Raw genomic sequence first — 23,803 nt, 5'->3', positions numbered from 1 at the left:
ATTATGGACCCCTGTTCGATTACAAAAATTGGATAGCTCTAAGTCTAATAGATGTTGGCACTGTCATCTCGAAGCTGGGACTTTAGATCATTTATTATTCTAATGTCCATTTATTATGAATTTTTGGAAATCAATTTGGGACCAAATTAATTGTTTATTAGATAACCCAGTGGCATTATCCTATGATACTGTGTTGTTTGGTATGGAAATGAGAGCAAAAAGTCAGATTTCTACAAATTATTACTTATAATGACTGGGGTTGCCATTCAACAAATTACGTATAATTGGAAAAATTGGAGTAGATTAAATTATAATTTTTGGTGGAATTTTTTATGTCATATTTATAAAATGGAACGATTTATTGCTATTCAGAGAGGATGTTTTAGGAAATTTCAAGATGTGTGGGAGCCATTAACAAAATATTGTACTGATTAGATCAGTGTTCTTCAACCTTTTTACACCCGTGGACCGGCAGAAATAAAAGAATTATTTTGTGGACCGGCAAACTACTAGGACTATAATTTAAAAACCCCTTTTATGCTCCACCTCCGCGAGCTCGGTCCCCGCAAACCATCTGATCCCATCGGCACAAGCCGCAATTATGATTTTATATTGAACGTATTTTATTAAAGTATAAAAAGAAACAATATTCTGAACAATTGTGATTTTATAAATACAAATATACAGTGCACGGACCAACAAAACCCCTGTCTCCCCTCCCCTTCACATATATCCCCTCTACTATCAAGAAAACTGAACAAGCCAAGTTCATAGAAATATCATGCTAACAGAATACTGCAGTCCCCAGTTATGTCTCTAGCATATATATATATTTCAAATCTGATATATTCTAATCACAAAATAGAAATAAAATTATTTGTTTCTACCTTTTGTTGTCTCTGGTTTCTGCTTTCATCTTCTTTTCACTCTCTTCCTTCCAGCGTCTGCCCTCTCTGCCTCTTCAATCCAGCATCTGCCCCTTCCATCTACTGTCTGACCTCTCCCCCTTCCATATGGTATTTATCTTCTTTCTATGCCCCTCTCCCCTTTCCATCCAGCCTATGCCCCTCTCTCCTTTTTACACGATTCACTCCAGCTTCACTGCTCTCTTCATTTTTATCTCTCCTACACCAGATCTAGCATCTTTGTCCCTCTCAATTTCTCTGCTGACCCCCATTCCCATCTCATTCCTGTCTCTCCCCTTCCCCTCCTCTAATCTCCCTGCAAGCTGTTTCCTTCCTTTTTTCTTCTCCCTTCCCTCCTCCCCCTGTCCAGCAGTAACTTTCTTCCCTTTTCTTTCCCTCCTCCCCTCCCAGCAGCATCTCTCCTTCTCCCTATCCAGATCCAGTAGCAGCTGTCAAGTTTCAAGTTTATCAAGTTTATTAAAATTTTTGATTAATTGCTTAATCTTGCTTCAAAGCGATGTACATACATAAAAGAAAATATTTAAATTACAATTTTAAAATAAAATTACAATTTTAAAGATAAAAACAAAAAACATTAATTAATATATATTTAACCATTAAAATAAATAGAACTATATACGAACTAACAAACATGAATAAAGAGGAAAAGGGGAAATGAACTACAATTTATAATAGAAAAGAAGGTCGGGAAAAACATAAGGATGGGAGTTTAAAAGAATTGTCGAAAAACAGCATTATTGAATTCTAGGGAAAAACTTGTTAATCAAAAGCATCTTTAAAAAGAATGTTTTTAAGTTAATCTTGAATTTATCGATATCCTGTTCTTTCCTTAAGTAGATTGGCAGGGAATTCCAAATTTGTGGAGCAGTGACAGAGAAGTTAAATTGTCTTCTAGTATTAATGATTTTGAGAGATGGAATTGTTAATAAATGCTGTTCGTTGGATCGTAATATTCTAAATATTTTTTTAAAAATAAATAAATAGTGTTTTAAAAATAAATGCAGGTGTTTTAAAAAACATTGCTTTAAAAGTGAGTAGGCTTAGTTTATATGTTATTCTATGGGATACTGGAAGCCAATGAGCGTTCTTGAGAAGTGGTGTTACATGATCAAATTTTTTTGTCTTTGTTATTAGTTTAATGGAAGTATTTTGTATTATTTGAAGCCGTCTTATTTCATTCTGTGCAATTCCTTTATAAAGGGCATTGCAGTAATCGATTCTAGAGATTACTAAAGAGTGGATCAAGATATTTAGTGATTTAAAACAAAGATATTGTGAAAGAGAGCGAATTTGACGGAGTCTATAGAATGATGATTTTACGATACTACCTATATGTTCATGAAAAGTTAGTTTACTGTCAAATATGACTCCTAGGATTTTAATAGAGTCAACTAATTGCAAAGGAATATTTTTTATAGTGATAGGAGCGATAAGTTTAGGAGATTCTTTCCATGGAAAAAGCATCGTTTTTGTTTTTTCAATATTAAGAGCCAACCTATTTATATTTAACCATTGATGGATTTGTTCAAGTTTATTATTAATTGCTGTGATATCTAAAGAGTTATTAGGATCCAAAGGGTGCAGAAGTTGAATATCATCAGCGTATGCAAATACATGAAAACCTATAGATTGGCAGACAGTCATCAGGGGTGCAAGAAAGATATTGAAGAGTAAGGGGGACAGAATAGATCCTTGGGGAATACCATGGGAAGTTAAAGAGCTTTTAGAGTTTGAGTTATTAAATATAACTGTAGAAGTACGATCAGTAAAATAAGATTTGAACCAAGACAATACTTGATCAGTAATACCAATTGAATAAAGTCTGTCTAATAAAAGATGGTGATCTATGGTGTCAAAAGCAGCAGAAAGGTCGATGGATATTAATAAAACCGATTGGTGATGATCCAAGTAATAATGTATTGAAGAGGTCATTCCTATTAATGAATGCTCAGTACTATGGTGTTGTCGGAATCCTGTTTGGTTCGGATGAAGAACGTTGTTTTTTTCAGTAAATTCAGAAATTTGATTGAAAACAATCTTTTCCGTCAATTTAGCCATAAAAGGAAGATTAGCTATTGGCCTATAGTTTGAGATTTTTTCCGAACTGATCTTATGATCTTTTATAATAGGACGAATAACAGAGGCTTTCCAGCAATTGGGCATATTACTTTGTGTTAGACTTTCATTTATTAATTTTAGAATGAAAGGACCAAAGAGTTCAAAATATTTTTTTAGAATGAATGGAGGAATTGAGTCTACTATCGAACTCTTTACATTAATAGATTTTAATATAGATTCTAATTCATCAAGACTGGGCAGGTTGAAATGGGAACATGTCCCTTTTTCCCCCTTACCCAGCAGCTTTCCAGACTCCTTTCCCTCCTCCCCTCCCAGCAGCATCTCTCCTTCTCCCTCTCCAGGTCCAGTAGCAGCTGTCCCTTTTTCCCCCCCTTACCCAGCAGCTTCCCAGACTCCTTTCCCTCCTCCCCTCCCAGCAGCATCTCTCCTTCTCCCTCTCCAGGTCCAGTAGCAGCTGTCCCTTTTTTTTTTTCACCATGCCCAGCAGCTTCCCAGACTCCTTTCTCTCCTCCCCTCCCAGCAGCATCTCTCCTTCTCCCTATCCAGGTCCAGTAGCAGCTGTCCCTTTTTCCCCTTGCCCAGCAGCTTCCCAGACTCCTTTCCCTCCTCCCCTCCCAGCAGCATATTTCCTTCTCCCTCTCTAGGTCCAGTAGCAGCTGTCCCTTTTTCCCCCTTACCCAGCAGCTTCCCAGACTCCTTTCTCTCCCCCTCCCAGCAACATCTCTCCTTCTCCCTATCCAGGTCCAGTAGCAGCTGTCCCTTTTTTTTTTTTCACCATGCCCAGCAGCTTTCTCCCCTCCCAGCAACTCTCCTTACTTGCCAGCACTGCGATTCAGTAAGGCAGCCTTGGGTCCTTTGTTGGGTCGCACCGTCTCTGAGGAAAGCGGAAGTTGCATCATCAGAGGCAGCCCGACTCAGCAAAAGCTCCAAGGCTTCCTTCTTCAATCGCTGTGTTTGTGAGGAGAGCCACTGGGAGGGGAGAAAGCACAGTGTGAGGCTCCCTATTATCTCTCAGCCCAGAGCGAAGGACAGCTCCTCGATCTTGCCGGTCTTGCGCGGACCGGCAGGAAATTGAAGAAGTTGATCTCGCTGGTCCTGAGCGGACCGGCAAGAATTTTCTGCGGACTGGCACCGGTCCGCGGACCGGCGGTTGAAGAACTGTGGATTAGATGATTTTGATTTTTGATTTTTTTCCCCTTAAATTTACAAGTTCAATTGGGGAAGGGGGTATTTTATTGTTACATATTGTATAAGGTATTGATTATATGTTAGGGAGAGTGGGAGATATACAGCATTTCATTTGTATCATTGATGATTCATAAGTTATACATTTAATGTTAATTTCTTTGGATTTATTATCATAGTTATTGTAAGTTTGAAAATGAATAAAGAATTACAAAAAAAAGAAACCTGGTGGAATGACGAAAACAAATGGGCTACAGTACTATAGGGATACAAACTGTACAGAAGAGATAGAGTGGGGCAGAAAGGTGGAGGTATTGCCCTATATGTTCGTGAAGAAGTAGAATCTGTGAGAGTGACTATGACAGAAGAGAAAGAGAAGGTGGAATTCCTCTGGATAAAGATTCCCAGATGCAACGGTGCGGACACAAAGATTGGCCTTTACTACCGACCGCCAGGACAGGGGTAGGAAACGGACTTGAAAATGATTGAGGAAATTAAACACGAATGCAAGACAGGTAATGCTGTAATCTTAGGGGATTTCAACTTTCCGGGGAAAGACTGGGACCTGGGAACCTCAACTTGTGGCAAGGAGGCAATGTTCCTGGAGGTGCTAGGGGACTTCTTCCTGGAACAATTGGTGGGGGAACCAACAAGAGAACACGCCACCTTGGACTTGGTCCTAAGCAGCATTATGGGACCGGCTAAAGATGTAGAAGTCACAGTCCCGCTGGGGAAGAGCGATCACAACAGGATCAACTTCAAACTCGATGTCGGGAAGGGGAAAGGCACTAAAGCCTCAACCACGACTTTAAACTTTAAAAGGGGAAGATACGAAAGCATGAGAACCATGGTGAAACAACGGATCAAGAAAAAAATGGGCAAAGTCAAAACTGTGGAACAGGCATGGTCCCTTCTGAAAAATACTATCACGGAAGCACAAAGCCTTTACATCCCACGGATGTCCAAAGCAAAGAAAACAAATGGCAAGAGAGAGCTGGCATGGCTTACTAAAGAGGTTAAGGTAGCCATAAAAGAAAAGAAAGACTCCTTCAAAGCATGGAAATGCACGAAAACGACTGAAACTCGGAACAAACACAAGGATGATCAGAAGAAGTGTCACAGGGCGGTGAGGGATGCCAAAAAGGACTACGAGGAGAAAATAGCACAGGAGGCCAAAAACTTCAAGCCCTTCTTCAGGTACGTGAAAGGGAAAAAACCCGCAAAAGAGGTAGTGGGACCGCTGGACGACCAGGGAAGGAAAGGGTACATCAAGGATGACAAGCAAATCGCAGACAGACTAAATTCCTTCTTTGCATCTGTCTTTACAAAGGAAGACACGGCAACAATTCCAGAAGCAGTGAAAGTGCTCAAGGGAGCAATAGAGAGACAGCCTTACCACAGTGGAAGTGGACTTGGATCAGATTTACCACCAGATTGACAAACTCAAAAGTGACAAATCTCCTGGACTGGACAGAATTCATCCAAGAGTCTTGAAAGAGCTAAAAAGTGGAAATCGGTGAACTATTGCAAAAACTTGCCAACCTGTCAATCAAAACAGGACAGATACCAGACAACTGGAAGATAGCGAACGTCACGCCAATATTTAAAAAAGGATCAAGAGGAGTACCGGGCAACTATAGACCTTTGAGTCTCACGTCGGTCCCTGGGAAGATGGTTGAGGCGCTGATCAAGGACAGCATAACCCGGCACTTAGACACCCACGACCTGATGAGAGCCAGTCAACATGGATTCAGGAAGGCGAAGTCATGTTTGACGAACCTACTTCAATTTTTTGAGACAGTGATAGTGGAGAACCAGTGGATATTGTATATTTGGATTTTCAGAAAGTGTTCGACAAGGTTCCACATGTAAGACTCCTCAGGAAACTGCAAGGCCATGGTATAGGAGACATACTAAGATGGATAGGCAACTGGCTGGAGAACAGAAGGCAGAGAGTGGGCATAAATGGGAAATTCTCAGACTGGGAGACTGTGACTAGCGGTATGCCCCAGGGCTCGGTACTTGGGCCCATCTTATTTAATATTTTCATAAATGACCTGGAGGATGGAACATCTAGTGAGCTCATCAAGTTCGCAGATGACACAAAGCTATGCCGGGCAATCAAATCACAGAAGGACAGTGAGGAACTCCAGAGCGAGTTGAGTCGATTGGAAAATTGGGCCGATAAATGGCAGATGAAGTTTAATGTGGAAAAATGCAAAGTTATGCACTTAGGCAGAAAAAATAAGGAACACAAGTACAGTATGTCAGGTGCAACTCTAGGAAAAACCGAACCGGAAAGAGACCTTGGCGTATTAATCGATAGGACCCTGAAGCCGTCGGTGCAATGCGTGGTGGCAGAGAATAAGGCAAATAGAATGCTAGGCATGATAAAGAAGGGAGTCACGAGTAGATCGGAGAAAGTAATACTACCGCTATATAGAGCGATGGTCAGACCACACTTGGAATACTGCGTCCAGCACTGGTCTCCATACCTAAAAAAGGATTTAAAAGTACTTGAGAGGGTGCAGAGACGAGCAACGAAGCTAATAAAGGGCATGGAGAACTTGGAATATGAGGAACGACTTAAGAGACTGGGATTGTTCTCCCTTGAGAAGAGGAGACTGTGAGGGAATATGATCGAGACTTTCAAGATACTGAAAGGAATCGACCAAATAGAGCACGATAAAAAATTATTTACAATGTCTAATGTGACACGGACAAGAGGACATGGACTGAAGCTAAGGGGGGACAGGTTCAGGACAGATATCAGGAAGTTCTGCTTCACGCAACGAGTGGTGGACACCTGGAATGCTCTCCTGGAGGATGCTCTCCCAGAGGAGATAATTGCGGAATCCACCAGGGTTTAAAGGTAAGTTAGATGTACATAAGAACATAAGAAAAGCCCTCACCGGATCAGACCGAGGTCCATCCAGTCCGGTGATCCGCACACGCGGCGTCCCATTTAGGTACTCCTGATTGGAGACCCAGATATACCATAGCCCTCAATACAATTTGCAAGAAGGTGTGCATCCAACTTGCGCTTGAATCCCAGAACAGTAATCTCTGTCACAACATCCTCCGGGAGAGCATTCCAAATTCCCAGCACGCGCTGTGTAAAAAAGAACTTCCTGACATTCGTCTTGAACCTGCTGCCACTCAGTTTCAGTCTGTGACCTCTTGTCCTTATGAGTGGCTTAAGGTAACATAGGTAAGGTTAAGCTAGATGCACATCTCTTATGAGAAGCTTAGAGTATGGGGACTAATACTATGCCAGGGTACACCTGGCGGGACCTCCATGTGTGCGGATCGCCGGACTTGATGGACTTAGGGTCTGTTCCGGAGATGGCACTTCTTATGTTCTTATACGTGAAAAAAAAACTGCTCAAATTGTTCTTTCAAAATAGCTACTGGTACCTGTGGCATTGTCGCCGGTACCAATGGTGCCACTACTTGCTCCACAGAAGGCACTGGTACCTGTGGCTTAGTCACCAGTACGAGTTGCATCAAGGGTCGTTGTTTGGCTGGCATGATTGGACTCAATGCCATAGTGGCCAACCCCACCTGGGAGATTGGTGATTTCATTGCGAGAGGTTATGACTCCGAAGTAGAATGCGGTGCCAATGAAAATCACAACACCTTGGATGACGGTGCCTTCACTTCCGGTGCCTTGGAAGTTGAAGGGGAAGATTCTTCCATATCAGCACCAAAAAATTGTTTTTGTTGAAGAAGGCGGGTGCACTTTTTAAAGGTAAAACAGCAAGTGAACAAGTCAATGCGGTGTTCCGGCCCTAAGCACTGACACCACACCAACTGTGCGGGTCTGTCACTGTAATTGTGCGCTGGCACCTGCCGTACTTCTTAAAACCAGTTAACAGTCGGGACATAAAATTAGGAAAAATTGCCTCAGCCAAATCAAACGTGAGAGGCTGAGAAGGGAGGAAAAGCCCTACCGTGAAAAAGCACCTAAGTGTGACAAAAAAATAAGAGAAACTCTTTATTCTTTTTTAAAAAAAATTATATGCAAGAAATAAACGCAGAAAATATACATATAAAATCCGCGTGAAGGCAAGCACAAAAATTTAACAAACGTTCAATGGCGCAACTGAACAGCTCCACGGAAAACATTGAACTGAGGAGCTACGCGTCTACGTCGGGCGGGAAGGCACTCAAGCAATCGCAGTACAGTCGGTCATGAACTTTCTAAAGTTCTTAAAGTGGTGATGCATTTGGGACCATCCATGCCAGGGCTCTGTGGATGATGTCACTCCATTTCTGCCTTGATGTACTTTTAAAACACTTCCATGAAAATTTGATTAATCTTACCATGCTATTGTAATTTTGAAAGTTTTTTGTAATATTGCTGTCTGTATATAGTCTCTGAATTGCTTGTGGTATTGCGGCTCTGAACTGCTTGTGATATTGCAGCTCTGAATTGCTTGTGGTGTTGCGGTATATAAAAATAAAGTTATTATTTACAAAAGATATTTTAATTATGATCATGATCTTGTTAGGCTGCTAGATGGGACACTGACTTTCATCAATTGTTTTCCAGTTTCACTTCTTATTTACATTTTAGGAAATTGTTGAAAGCCTACTTGGATGTGATGTTTTGGGAAGATTTATTTTTGTATTTCACTGTAGATGTTCAGTTCTCTTTATTTGTTAAACCACATAGAACTGTAAGGTACTACAGTATATAATTGACATTTTATGTTATATTTACGCTCATCACCTCTCGCCTAGACTACTGCAATCTGCTTCTCACTAGCCTGCCACTAAACCATCTCTCTCCCCTTCCATTTTTTCAGAACTCTGCTGCAAGCCTCATTCTTACAAAGTCACAATGCCCACATTACCCCTCCCCTCAAGTCACTTCATTGGCTCTCTATCCATTCCCGCATACAGTTCAAACTCCTCTTAATGACCTACAAGTGTATTTGCTCCACAGCTCCTCAGCATCTCTCCTTTCTTCACACATATACCCCGTGCTTATTAGATAAGTCTCTCATATCTGTACCCTTCTCCTCTATAGCCAGCTCAAGACTCCATCCCTTCTACTTTACTACACCTTATGTGTGGAACAAAGTGTCTGACTTGGTACATCATGCTCCATCTTTGGCATTATTCAAATCCAGTTTCAAAGCCCACTTCTTTGAAGATGCTTTCAATTCCAAACTCCAACCCACCTTCTAAGCACCAATATCTGTCTTACCATTCCCTCTGTAATTCCCCCACCTGAGCACTGTGTATTGATACACCTTCTTGTCCAGTTTGTCTGTCTTGACTAGACTGTAAACTCTTAAGAAGGGACTGTCTCTTCTATGTTTGATGTACAGCACTGCTATGTCTAGTAGCACTAGACATGATTAGTAGTAGCCTCACCAATGACCTGTACAGGGGCATTAACACTTCCTTTCTTCTGCTGGCTATGCCTCTCTCTATACAGCCTAGCATCCTTCTGGCTACAGTCACCGCTTTGTCACACTTTCATCACCTTCAGTTCCTCAGACACTATCACTCCAAGGACCCTCTCCCTATCTGTGCATGTCTCTCACCTCCCAACACATACGTCTCATTCAGATTTCTTCTCCCCAATGCATCACTCTACACTTCTTTGCATTGAATTTTAATTCCCAGATAAGACCAGTCTTCCAACTTTTGCAGATCCTTTTTCATGATTTCCGCTCTATTACAAATCTCAGTATCATTCACAAAAAGGCAAACCTTAGCTTCTAACCCTTCGGCAATATCACTCACAAACACACTGAATAGAATTAGCTCCAGCATCAATCCTTGAGACACTCCACTACTCACCTTTCCTTCCTCCAAGTGAATTCCATTTGTCTGTCAACCAATTTCTAATCCCGTTTACAACTCTAGGTCCTAACTAGAGAATGACACGGGGAAAAAATCTGTCCCCGTCCCACCGTCCCTTTCACCGCCATTCCCTTCACTGCCCCGTCACCGTCACTGCCATCCCATTCACCACCCCGTCACCGTCCCCGCAGCATCCATATAAGCCTTAGTACTGCAATATTTAGCTTATTCCTTTCTTATAAATCAAAGTTCTGGCTGCTAAACTAGAGAAAGAGATGTTCAGCTGGCAGGGCTTTGTTTATAAATTTTTATCAACACAACTAATACTTTATTCTAAAGCAAAAAATAAATAAATAAATATAATTTTTTTTTCTACCTTTGTTGTCTGGTTTCTGCTTTACACATCTTCTCATTCAATTCCTTCCATCCACTGTGTGTCTTCTCTCTGCGTCTTCCATTTGCTGTTACTGTGCCTCTCCCTTCACCCCCCACCCCCCAAAATTGGTCTAGCACCCATCTTCTTCCCTCTGCTCCCCCAAAGTCTGGCATCTGTCTTCATCCCTTCCAGCGTCTTCTCCCCAACTCTGTCTTCCACATTTCCCTTCAGGGTCTGTTCCTCTCTACCCTCTTTCAATGTCTGTTCTATTCCTTTCTATCACCACCCTTCCCTCCCTCCTTCACCATCTGTTCCTTTCTACCACCCTTCAGCTCCTCTCACGTGGCTTATCTATCTACCTCCCTACTTAGTCCACTTATGATAGCTGATCTTGGATTCCCTTGCGATTAGCTCAACCGGACACTGGAGCTAAGAAAGAACCCCCCCCTTCTCCCCCCCCGGGAACCCTGGGCAGGCAAGCAAGCAGAAAGTGTGGGGATGCGGCCCACCTTACCCGAGTTTCCAGGGAGCAGGGAAGGATGCAACAATTCTTCCCATACCACAATTCTGAGGAGGTTTTGATTTTTCCATGAGGCAGGGCTGATCCCACCACTGAGCACATGGTCTCACATTTTGGCCCCATTTCCTTGCTCTTACTGATGAAAAGATCCTCAAAAGGTTTTTTTTCTCCTGGTTGGTTAACCTTTTGAGGATCTTATCAGTGTGGTTAACCATTTTCACTATTCTTACATTTTGGCCCCATTTCCTTGCTCTTACTGATAAAACCAAATGAGGCCCTGCATCCCTTCGCATCTTCCATGGACTGCCCCGTCTTCTCCTCTCCATCCTCCCACCCCCAGCATCCTTCACGCGGTCCAGCAGCTCCCTCCTGCCGGCCAGCCATGGATTTCCCTCCCTCCCCCTTACCTTCTCTTCTCTTGTTGAAACTGGCGATTTCTATAAAGCTATATGCTGTATTACAGCCGGAGCCTTGAAGTCGCGTCGGGTTGCCTGCTAGAAAAGTCTCCTCCGATGCAACCGGAAACAGGAAGTTGCGTTGGAGGAGACTTTCCCAGCAGGCAACGCGATGCAACTTCAAGACTCCGGCTGTAAAATAGCACATAGCCTTATAGAAATCGCCAGTATCAACAACAAGAGAAGGTAAGGGAAAAGGAGGGAGGGAGATGCATGGCCGGCTGGCTGGCAGGAGAGAGGGGGCTGCTGGATCAAACGCTCTTCACCGCCCCGTGCTAACCATTCACCGCTCCACGGGGTGGTGAATGGCCTTGTCCCCAATCTCACGGTGACCTTTTTTTGGTCACCGTTTTGGCCGGTTACCCACGGCTAGTCGCGGGTAACAGCCACCGTGTCATTCTCTAGTCCTAACTTCAGCTTGTCAACTTTGTTCAAGAGCCTCCTATGAGGAATCGTGTCAAAGGCTTTACTGAAATCTAAGTAAATTACATCGAGCGCATGTCCTCAATTCGATTCTCTGGTCGCCCAGTCAAACAATTCAATCAGATTCATTTCTCACAATTTACCTTTAATAAAACATGTTCCTCAGACCTTGTAACCCATTAGATTCTAGGAAATTCACTATCCTTTCCCCTTCAGCAACAACACTTCCATTATTTTTCCAATAACCGAAGTGAGGCTTACCAGCCTCTAGTTTCCCGCTTCATCTCTGCAAACACTTTTGTGAAGAGGGACCACATCCATTCTTTTCCAATCCCATGGAACCTCTCCTGTCTCCAGGGATTTATTTAACAAATCTTTAAGTGTACCCAACAGAACCTCTGAGCTCCCTCAAAATCCTGGGATAGATCTTGCCAGTCCTATGACTTTGTCCACCTTGAATTTTTCAAGTTCTTCATAAACACTTTTTTCCGTGAATGGTGCAGTATCCACTCCATTCTTACATATAACTTTGCTAGCTAATTGCAGTCCTTCTCTACGATTTTTGTCCATGAACACAGAAGTATTTGTTTAGCATGTTCGCTTTTTCTTCATCCTGTCCACATAGCGGTTTATAGCTTCTTTCAGTTTTGCAATTCCATTTTTCATCTTCCTTCTTTCACTAATATACCTGAAAGAATCTGTTTCCCTTTTTAACATTTCCAGCCACTTTCATCATTGGAAACCTCAACCTCCATTTCCACTCTCAAAACCTGAAATTCCTCAACCCTTGTTTCAACAACCCACACATGAAAAGGACCATAAATTAGATCTACTCACCTCCTCCATGTCAGCAAAAAGCCTAAGCTACATAGAATTTAATTCCCTATGCAAAGTATCTTGGTCAGACCACCTACTTACTCCTAGAATTCACCATATCATGGAAAGAGGTATCAATTAGAGAATGACACGGTGAAAAAATTGGTCCCCGTCACCGCCCCGTCCCCGTCTCACCATCCCCGTCACCGCCCCGTCCCCGTCTCACCAACCCCGTCACCGCCCCGTCCCCGTCTCACCATCCTCTTCACCGCCCCGTCACCGCCACTGCCACCCCATTCACCGCCCCGTCACCGCCACTGCAATCCCATTCACTTTTCTTTATTTACGTATAAAGGAAACATTCTTTAAAACTTTAAAACTTAGTTAAATATTAGTTAATAACTATACAAAAACAAAACACGCAGAGAAAAAATTAATTAATAAAAATTCTCAAAACTGACACATTTTGATCACTAAATTTAAAATAGTTATTTTTCATACAGTTTTTCAATCACTAATCTTCCACCACCCCTGGGGCTAGCAATGCAAAAACAAACACGACATGTACTTTAAATGCTGCCGTGATTAGCATAGTGACCGCGGCTACGGCTGCAAGTCTCCCCTCCCCCCAGCGATCACGGCAGGAGGGCACCCAACCCCTCCTGTAGACCCCCCCAACGGCCCTCCCGACAATCGCAGCAGAAGGGTACCCAACCCCTCCTGCCGGTCCTCCCAATGGCCTCCCCTAAGATCGCCGGCAGGAGGGTACCCAACCCCTCCTGCTGGACCCCCCCCAACGAACCCTCCCACCCCGGAACCCCCTTAGTCTTACTTTTCAAGTTGGACCGGACAGCTCCTCGCTCGTCTGGCCAGCAGGCCTGCCTCCGTCCAAATGAGGCGGGCCCGCCCCTAACCTCCCCTCCCCTGCCTCCCAATGGCCTCCCCTAAGATCGCCGGCAGGAGGGTACCCAACCCCTCCTGCTGGACCCCCCCCCAACGAACCCTCCCACCCCGGAACCCCCTTAGTCTTACTTTTCAAGTTGGACCGGACAGCTCCTCGCTCGTCTGGCCAGCAGGCCTGCCTCCGTCCAAATGAGGCGGGCCCGCCCCTACCCTGCCCAACCCACAGGATCCTAGGGCCTGATTGGTCTAGGCACCTAAAGCCACTCCCGCTATAGGAGGGGCCTTAGGTGCTTGGGCCAATCAGGCCCTAGGATCCTGTGGGTTAGGCAGGGGAGGGGAGGGGCGGGCCCGCCTCATTTGGACGGAGGCAGGCCTGCTGGCCAGACGAGCGAGGAGCTGTCCGGTCCAACTTGAAAAGTAAGACTAAGGGGGTTCCGGGGTGGGAGGGTTCGTTGGGGGGGGGGTCCAGCAGGAGGGGTTGGGTACCCTCCTGCCGGCGATCTTAGGGGAGGCCATTGGGAGGCAGGGGAGGGGAGGGGAGGGGCGGGCCCGCCTCATTTGGACGGAGGCAGGCCTGCTGGCCAGACGAGCGAGGAGCTGTCCGGTCCAACTTGAAAAGTAAGACTAAGGGGGTTCCGGGGTGGGAGGGTTCGTTGGGGGGGGGGTCCAGCAGGAGGGGTTGGGTACCCTCCTGCCGGCGATCTTAGGGGAGGCCATTGGGAGGACCGGCAGGAGGGGTTGGGTACCCTTCTGCTGCGATTGGCAGGAAGGGTTGAAATGACAAATGAGGAGCACGGTGAAATAGCGGTTCCTAGAAGGGGGTACATTGGCCCGCGGGGACAAACCTGTTCACCGTTTCCGCGGTCGGTGAATGGCCTTGTCCCCGTCACCGCAGCGACTGCTATTTTTCTTCCCCGTTTTCGGCGGTGACCCGCGGCTTAAATGCGGTGGCCGCGGGTAAACCGTCACCGTGTCATTCTCTAGTATCAATAACCAAAACAACCTGTCCAGTATCTTACTGGAATGACAGAGTTAACTCATTACTATCCCTCCCCATCCCTGACCAATACTTTCTGGACCATTGGAAAATGACGAATGAACAAATCCTAAACAAGCCGTACTCAAATGCAGCAAAAGAATCCAAAGATCATCAGAGAAGTGGTTCAACTCAGCACTTATGTCCATAAAGAGAGTTTGCCGACAAGTGCTACTGGCGCAAACACCCCATCCCAGAAAACAAGACCAAAGTGTACCAGAAAATCCTAGAATACGAAACTTTAGTATTCTTTCTTCTTTTGTGTCAGTAAACATATCAGCACAGAAGATAATCTTAAAATCAACAAATTGTTCTCAATATTAAATAAACTAACCAACAAGATCACAAATGGCGACAACCCCTCTATTCCAATAGTCTCAGAACTAGCTAACTATATATATTTTTTAAAATCATGTTTATTGAAGTCAGAATACAACCGTGTACAAAGTGCCAAAGATAGTTACAATGTGAACTGAAAAGCAGCATATGAAATACAAAGGACCAAAATCTAAATAACAGGCCGCTTATGCCTATTTTCATAAATGTACAGAAAATCCCCCAATGAGTCACAACACGCACACATACCTACATATTACCCCAAACATTTCTCATGCACATCACCACACTCTACAAACCAAATACCAAACAGTCACACTCTAGTCCAGGGGTGTCAAACAATCACATTAAGGGGCCAAAATCTAAAACACAGGCTAAGTCGTTAGCCAGACCCCACCCCCATAATAATACTAATTGTAACACCATTTTTTCCATCTATTTTTCATATATACACACAATAATCTTAACACCACATAATGGTTAACCACAAAATTAAACTATACAAGCTACTGAGCCCGCGTGGAATGGCAGCGTGAGACCGGAGCTCCTGCATCCAATTCTTGGAATCGATATTCTACAGTGTTCTCCCTAGGGCCTTTCAGCTGGGCGGTCCTCCCGGGTAATTTAGAAGACCGCCCAGCTAAATTCTGCTGCCTCCGCTGCTGCTCAACATAAAAAAAAAAAAAAGCCGGCTTGATGATTTCACCTTAGCCCGTAGCGAACTTATGCTCCGGGGCTTTAATGTGTGTGTGCCGGCTTCCCTTCTCTTCCCTCCGAAACCGGAAGTTATGTCCGGGGGGGGGGGGGGGGGAGAAGAGAAGGGAAGCCGGCACGCACATGTTAGATCCCCGAAGCATAAGGCGGGAGACAGGTCAGTGAAGCTTTCCATTTGCTCTTCTTGCTGCCAAGTCCTGCTTACTTTCAGTTTCCGCGAAGGCAGGACCCGGCAGCATTTCCCCCAATCGATTGTGATCTTGGGCCGATCAGCCTTCTTCTCCGATGGCAGAATTGACATCGGGGAGAAGAATGCTGGTCGGCCCGAAGTAGGGAGAGCTTGGGGGGGGGCGGCCAGCGGCTTTGGGGCCTGTTCCCCAATGGCAGTGACATTGGCAGTGGCTTAGAGGAGGACAAGGAGAAAGAAAGTAAGAGGGCAGGAAGAGAAACAGAAAAAAAAGAAAGGGGGCATGAAGAGAGAAAGAAAGAAAGGGCAGGAAGAGAGGAAGAAAAAGTTGGAGAGGAGGGGAATGAGGTCAGGAGAGGAAGCATACAGGCTGAAAGAAGGGAAGAAAGACTGGATGCACAGTCAGAAAAATAAAGTGCAACCAGAGACTTATGAAATCACCAGACAATAAGGTAGGAAAAATGATTTTATTTTTAATTTACTGATCAAAATGTGTCTGAATTTATATCTGCTATATATATTTTACACTATGGTCCCCTTTTACTAAACCGCAATAGTGGTTTTTAGTGCAGGGAGCCTATGAGCGTCAAAAGCAGCGCTGGGCATTCAGCGCAGCTCCCTGCGCTAAAAACTGCTATCGTGGTTTAGTAAAAAGGGAGGGGGTATATTTGTCTATTTTTGTATGGTTGTTAGTGAGGTGACAGTGCATAGAGTCATCTGCTTTGACCTCTTTGAGAAAACTCCGGAATAGGAATGATTATTAACATTTTCTCTGCGTACAGTGTGCTTTGTGGTTTTTTTAAAAAAATTTATTATTGGTAGATCATTTTGACGTGGTCATTTTAAAAGTAGTCGCAAGCCCAAAAAATAGCCAATGATAGACTTCAGAGGGTGGTGGTTAACGGTACCCTCTCTAAAACGTCAGAAGTGACAAGTGGAGTACCGCAGGGCTCAGTCTTGGGCCCGCTCCTTTTCAACTTATTCATAGGGGACCTGACTCAGGGGCTTCAAGGTAAATAACACTATTCGCCGACAACGCCAAACTATGTAACATAGTGAGCGGCTCCGATTTACACAATAGTATGACGCAGGACCTGTTTTTGTTGGAACGTTGGTCATCTACCTGGCTGCTAGGCTTCAATGCCAAGAAATGCAAGGTATCCATATTCAAGTTTCATCACGGTGCTCTGGTTTTGGCTCCAGTATTTGTCACTTCCGTTCACCAGGTCTGGCTATCCGTTACCATCTCATATTTTAAAGACTGACTCGTTATAATTAGTGGTGATCCACATGTCTCTTCGTAATGGACATGTCCGATTTTAGCATTTGGATCTTAGTACTATGGGTTTGGTCTTTTCTGGTTTCCTTTCTATAGTATGCTTTTCGTCTGGAGTCTTTTGAGTTTAGAATTACATTTTATGATGTATTTTTGTGGTTATAATTGTATGACATGTCTAAAATCGGTCAAGTTATCCATTCTTTCTATTATTTTTTGTCCCCTCATACAGTGGCAGACCGCCCCGGGTGCCAGCCCTAGGGGGGTACACAGCCGGCTGGATCCAGAACCTTCCAAGCTGCTCTAAATGGCACCTTCACCTCAGCACGGCTGCCGTACTTATTCTGAAGCAGAGTCGGCAGCCGCACTGAAGTGCAGGAAGGTCCCACGATGACTGCATTTGCTGCCTCTGCCTCCGGAAGACGTAAGTGACGTCAGAAGGGGAGAACCGGCAGCTGCAATCATTGCAGAACCTTGCTGCAATTCCCTATGTCTGCCGGCCCACCCCCTCCAATGTCACTTACATCTTACAGAGGCAGAGGCAACAGAAGCAGTCATCAAGGGACCTTGCTTGTTTGGAGGGAGAGAGGAGTATAGAAGGGTGGTGGAGGGAGAAAAAGGATGTCAGGGTGGTATGGAAGGGTGGTGGAGGGAGAGAAAAGGGGCAGATGCTGATGGAATTGGTGTGCACGAAAAGGAGAGAGAGACATAAGGGGGAAGGATACTGGATGGAATTGGGTTGGAGGGAAAGAAAGGGTGCGGATGCTGATGGAAGTGGGGGGAAGGGAGAGGAGATTGAAATGCCAGACCATGGGGGTGTGGGAGAGGGAAGGGAAGAAGAGGAGAGAGATGCCAGACCATTGAAGGAGAGAAGGGAAGAAGATGGATGCCAGAATAATAGGAGTGAAGGGAGAGATGGAAGGGGAATACAAGGAGAGAAGATGCCATATAGAAGGGGCAGAGAGAAGGTAGACAGTGGATGAAAGGAAGAGAGTGTCAAGACTATGAGGAAAGCAGAAACCAGAGAAGACAATGTAGAAAAAAATTATATTTATTTATTTTTTTGCTTTAGGGAAGATGCATCGCTGATTCTGTGGTGTTGCATTGTATGCAGAGTCCAGCTTCTTGGTAGTTCAATTTAACCTTTGTCTACATTTTTCTATTTTATCCCCCCTTTTACAAAACTGTAGAGCTTTTTTTTTTTAGCACTGGCCATGATGGTAATTTCTCAGAATTCTATGAGAGTCTGAACTGTTACCACCATGGCTAAAAACCACATTACAGATTTGTAAAAGGGAGAGGGGTTAGTTTGTGATTACATATTCCATACTAGGCGAAGGTGTGTTCGAAAGACATGGTTTTCAGTTAGGATTGACTGTGCAGGATTGATCTGTACTAGTCTGGCTTGTTTAGTTTTACAATGGGTGTATTGATATACTGCTCACTGCAATATGCTGCCTTTTCCTAGGTACACTCGTGTGACGTGTGGATTCTTACTAAAAATCATGTTTTTCATACAGATGGGGGGGGTGTTAAAAAATGATGGGCCTCGGGTGTCACATATGCTAGGTACACCACTGCCTTCATAGTTTATATCTAATCCACAAGCCTGCTTTTAGGACCTACAGGGTATATATCCCTCTGATCCATGACAATTTCACTTCTCATGTTATCTTATCCATTCTTTTTATTATACAACTGCCCAGATAAGCATCAGTCTTTGACGTGATTGGACCTTGAAAACTAAAAGCAACAGTGTTCTCCCCAGAAATTTTTTCCAGCCATGAAAAACATTTGCTGCATTTAGTGTGCCACAAAAAACATTTGCTCCGTTTAGTGTGCCGGAGTTTAAAAAGTTTGAGAGAGCTGCTCTATACCATTTGAAAGAGGGCAAATATCTAATTATTCACTTCTAGAATTGAATACTTCTTAAATTTAATAAAAAATTATGGAACAAGTGTCAAACCTTAAGTCATATTGAGCATTGGAAAATAACTAATAATAATTAACTAATACAAATAGTACACATTTAGGGCTCCTTTTACTAAGCTGCGATAGCGGTTTTACCGCGCGCTTAGCTCGCGCAGAATTGCCGCACATGCTAGACACTAACACCAACATTGAGCTGGCGTTCGTTCTAGCCGTGTAGCATGGCAATTATGCACACGCTAAAAACGCTATTGCAGCTTAGTAAAAGGAGTCCTTAATTTTCCCCACCATCAAATTTCCCTGTCCCGCCCCACCCGGCTACTTTTTCATGCCACCCGGCTGGAAAAAATTTCTGGGGAGAACACTGTTCTACTCACCGCAAAATCGGTCTTTTCCTTTTTAAAACATACGTGAGGCATCGCATCCTACACAGACCCACGATTTGTGCTGTACAAACGCTGATTATGGCTGACAAGAAGGTAAACAAGCGCCACAAACCCGAGCCGACATCACCTTCTAAGGCCCCGCTACCGGAATCTGTCGCTGAAAGCAATCGGGAAATTCTGGCAGAACTCAAAGAATTGAAGGAACTACTAACGGATACTAAAGCGGAGACGACTGAAATCAACAAGAAGATTACTAACCTAACGTCGGAATTCTCCCTGCTGCAGACCAGAGTAACCACATTGGAATCCAAGATGGACACGACGACGACTAACATGGCTGAACTTCACAAATGCACTCAACTTATTTCTGCAATGGAGAGAGAGCTTGAGGATAGCAACAATAAGTCTAGAAGATCCAATTTTCGTATTCTTGGAATATCGGGAGGGGATTCCGGACCGTGACCTCATAAAGCACCTGGAAACCTGGATCCCGAAGTTTTTGGACCTTACCTTTCAAAAAGATTTTGAAATTGAAAGGGCACATCGTGTTCCATCTTATCGTGCCCCTACCGATCGATACCCTAGGCCAGTGGTAGTCAAGCTCCTTCAATATCAGCAAGTGCTTGACATAATGCAGCGCGCCAAAATCCGTGCACCCCTAAAGCACGAGGGAGCCAACATTCTTTTTGTTCCTGATCTCAGTAAGACGACGGCCTACAAACGTAAACAGCTTCTCTCCTACAGACCTCAGCTCAAATAACTCGCAGCTAAGTATGGCCTTCTCTACCCAGCTAGAATTCGTGTGACTCTCAACAATCAAACAAAAGACTTTGTTAATCCGGAGGACCTTGCAGCATTCATTGAACAACATTCTCCTACACCTATACACCAGGTTTGATGTGTGCTGTGTTTCACCCTGCACGGAGGTCTGTACTGCATGCTCTGCATGTTACACTCAATGCTTGTTTGCCTTTATTTCACAGCATGCTGTCTCAGTTCACTGGACGTTCTTATATCATGCATGTACCATATGTGGTTCTTGAGTAGTTTTATCTATATATGCTACTAGATGTTATAATGATGGGTACTCTGTTCCCTGCTGTTCTTTGCTTGCTATTTTAGCTGCACTCACTGTACACTTTATAGAGATGTTATCATCGTTATTTCACTGTTTCTTATTACATTTGGTCTTGTTCCACTTATACTGTGCAACTCCTTGTTTTATTGCTATTAGTTTCAAGTTTATTAGATTTTTAATATACCGATCATCAACAAATATCTGGCCGGTTAACAATAAAATTTTAAAAGGGTAAGGAAGAAGAAAATAAAATAGTAAATATTTAGAAATAAATAGAGTGAACATCAAAGACAATAACTGGACAAACTTGAAAGTGGGGGTGGAAAGGGATGGAAGGGAAAAGTTACATATTTGAGAAGAAAAAGAGAAAGTGGGAATAGGATAAAACATATTAGGAAGGGTTCCCTGTCTTCTGTACCTTGTGTTTGCTCCTAATTTGGTCTCTTGTTCCTATGTTTGCTCATGTTTCTTAAGATAATGTCTTTAAATGCTAAAGGACTTAACAATAGGATCAAAGCCAAAAAAATCCTTTCCTACTCTGAGAGTCTCTCCCCAGATGTTATCTTATTGCAAGATAGGAAAGGATTTAGATGAGTGTGCTTCCAAGAAAATAACTTTGCCATGGTCGTTACCACCATTCTTTTCCTCTGCAGTGGATAAAAAGGGTGGAGTGTTGACTCTTATCTGCAATCGTCTGGGTCTATCTGTTTTGTCATCTTCCTCAGATCTAAATGGGAGATGGGTGAAAGTCACCCTATTGTGTGGTAAATCAAGATTCACTATTTACAATATATATACACCGAATGCTGATAGTCCTGAATTTTTTCATGAGCTCTCTGCTGCTATACTCACTGATACTGATTCCCAAATTATTCTTGGGGATGACTTTAATTTGGTGATTGACCCAAACATGGATTGTAAGTCTCAAGCCTGTTATAAAAAATCGAAATCTTGGTTTGCTTTTAAGCACCTGCTGGGTTCCCTGCACCTGTCTGATATCTGGAGAACATTGCATCCTACAGAGCACGAGTTTACTTTTTTTTCCCACCCACACCTGTCTTACTCCAGGATTGACTACTTCTTACTCAGTAATTCTCTAATCCCTGCTGCTATGGAGTCTATAATACATCCGATCACTGTTTCTGATCATGCCGCCATCACCTTAACGCTTAATATCAAAGCTCCGTCCATTCCTCCCAAACAATGGAGATTTGACTCTGCTCTCCTGCAGGATCCCAAATTTACTGAAAGAATCAGAGTTGCTATTTCTGATTACTTTCTTCTTAATCTACCTGAACATACCTCCTGGTGTAGCTGGTGGGATGCTTTCAAAGCATATATCAGAGGAATCATCATAACGTATGTGGCCCATAAACACAAGACCCAAAGGGCAGAATTAGGTAAGCTGGAATCGGAGATCAAACATCTGGAGTCTCTACACCAACAAACGCCTCTAGACATGTCATTACTGAAGTCGCTGGGCAAGCTGAAATTCCGATACAATCTTCAATTGAGCAAATCTGCTGCAAACACCATTTTTCAGAGGTCTGCCTCTTACTTTGCTGAAAATAATAAGTGTGGACACCTGTTGGCAGCTTCTCTAAAGTCTAGGGTGGATAAATCCTCCATAGCCAGCATAACACTCGATGATGCCTCCATTCTTACAGAATCATCAGATATATCACAAGCTTTTATGGACTATTACTGCATACTCTACTCCACTGAATTAAATGAAGCTCCCATCACCTGTTCCTTTCTGGACAATCTTCCTCATCCTGAGCTTGACTCCTCTGATTCCATTGTACTGGATAATCCTCTTTCATTAGAAGAACTGGACCGTGTCATTGATACTATGGCTCTCGGTAAATCCCCGGGTCCTGATGGCCTGACTTTTATAGGGAATTCAAAGATGTTTTGTTACCCCATTATCTTCGCTATATCAAACACCTTCTGGAATCTGGTGAGGTCCTTCACGGAAGCGACAATTATTGTGTTACCGAAGGCTGGCAAGGATCCTAAACATATCCCTAATTATAGGCACCTGTCCCTGATAAATGTCAATGTGAAAATTTATGCCAAAGCTTTGTCGTGCAGGATTCAATCAATTATTACCAAAATCATAGCTCCTGATCAGTGTGGCTTTATTACGGGAAGATACTCCTCAGACATTACATATACTTTTTCCCACATAATATCCCTCCTCCATACTCAACATCCCTCTACTAAACAATCTATACTGTCCATAGGCCTCGATGCAGAGAAGGCCTTTCTATTCCAAGTGCTGCATTGGTTTGGATTCTCTCCAAATTTCATCAGAAAAATTAAATTACTTTACACCTCTCCAACCACTAGGACTTGTATAAATGGCAACTTGTCCTCAACATTTTCTTCTAGCGGGGGCACCCGTCAAGGCTGTCCACTTTGGCTGCTCCTATTTGATATTGCCTTGGAACCCTTGTTAATTGCCCTCCGTTCCAGTCCTGATATTCACGGGTTCCATTATAAAGGACAGAAGCTGAAAATCTCAGCTTACGCAGATGATATCTTGCTGTATGTCACCCCGGCTTCTCTGCCACATGTTTTATCTGTGATTGCTTGCTACTCAATGGAATCTGGTTACAAACTAAATACTGGAAAGTCTATAATCATGCCCATAAATTGCCCCGAAGTCAAATATGAGGTTGCACAACATGGGTTTCAGTGGTCTGATTCAAAAATGAAGTACTTGGGTGTGTACCTGGGTCCTAATATTGAGGAATCACTTATGCTCAATGCTGATTTCTTGTTAGATACTGTGAAATCCCTCACTCAGAAATGGTCTCCACTTAATCTTTCCTGGTGGGGCAGATTGAAGTCAATCCAAATGGTGATATCCCCCCAAATTACATATGTTTTGAGTATGCTTCCATTTCTTCTTTCTAAACAGGTATATAAACAAATAGATACAATGTTATCCCAATTCCTCTGGAATAAGAAACAACCACGGATAGCTGTATTCAAACTAAAAGCCATCAGATTGAATGGAGGTGTGAACTTTCCCTGCTTTCTTCAGTATCATTATGCTTTTATACTTCAGCATTGGACCCAACTACTACCTTGTCACCTTCTGGACCCCATACCTGCTTGGATAGTATTGGAACAGGCCTTGTATGGTCGTGTTAAGCTACAGTGTATTGCTTACTTACCTTCCACCAAACAAGACAAGTTGGATCCTATCCTTACTGCTATGAAGTCGGCTGTGCTGGCAGTTGACTCTGGCTTGCCAATCCCATGGTCTAAATCTAAGATGATTCCACAAATCAAAATTCAGGACAAAATGGTCACGTTGGCAACAAAACGGTATATGGTTCCTTCAAGA

General features: G+C 43.6%; 1 protein-coding gene across 5 annotated transcripts in view; it reads right to left on the bottom strand.

The window, feature by feature from the left end:
- Positions 1 to 23,803, bottom strand: part of MSL2 (MSL complex subunit 2) — a 359,130-nt gene that overhangs the window by 107,783 nt on the left and 227,544 nt on the right. The gene's annotated exons all lie outside the window — the stretch shown is intronic.

This window comes from Geotrypetes seraphini, chromosome 9 (genome assembly GCF_902459505.1).
Source record: "Geotrypetes seraphini chromosome 9, aGeoSer1.1, whole genome shotgun sequence".
Lineage (NCBI taxonomy): Eukaryota > Metazoa > Chordata > Amphibia > Gymnophiona > Dermophiidae > Geotrypetes > Geotrypetes seraphini.
Note: the sequence above shows the minus strand (reverse complement) of the source record. Positions and strands in the feature narration are given on the sequence as shown.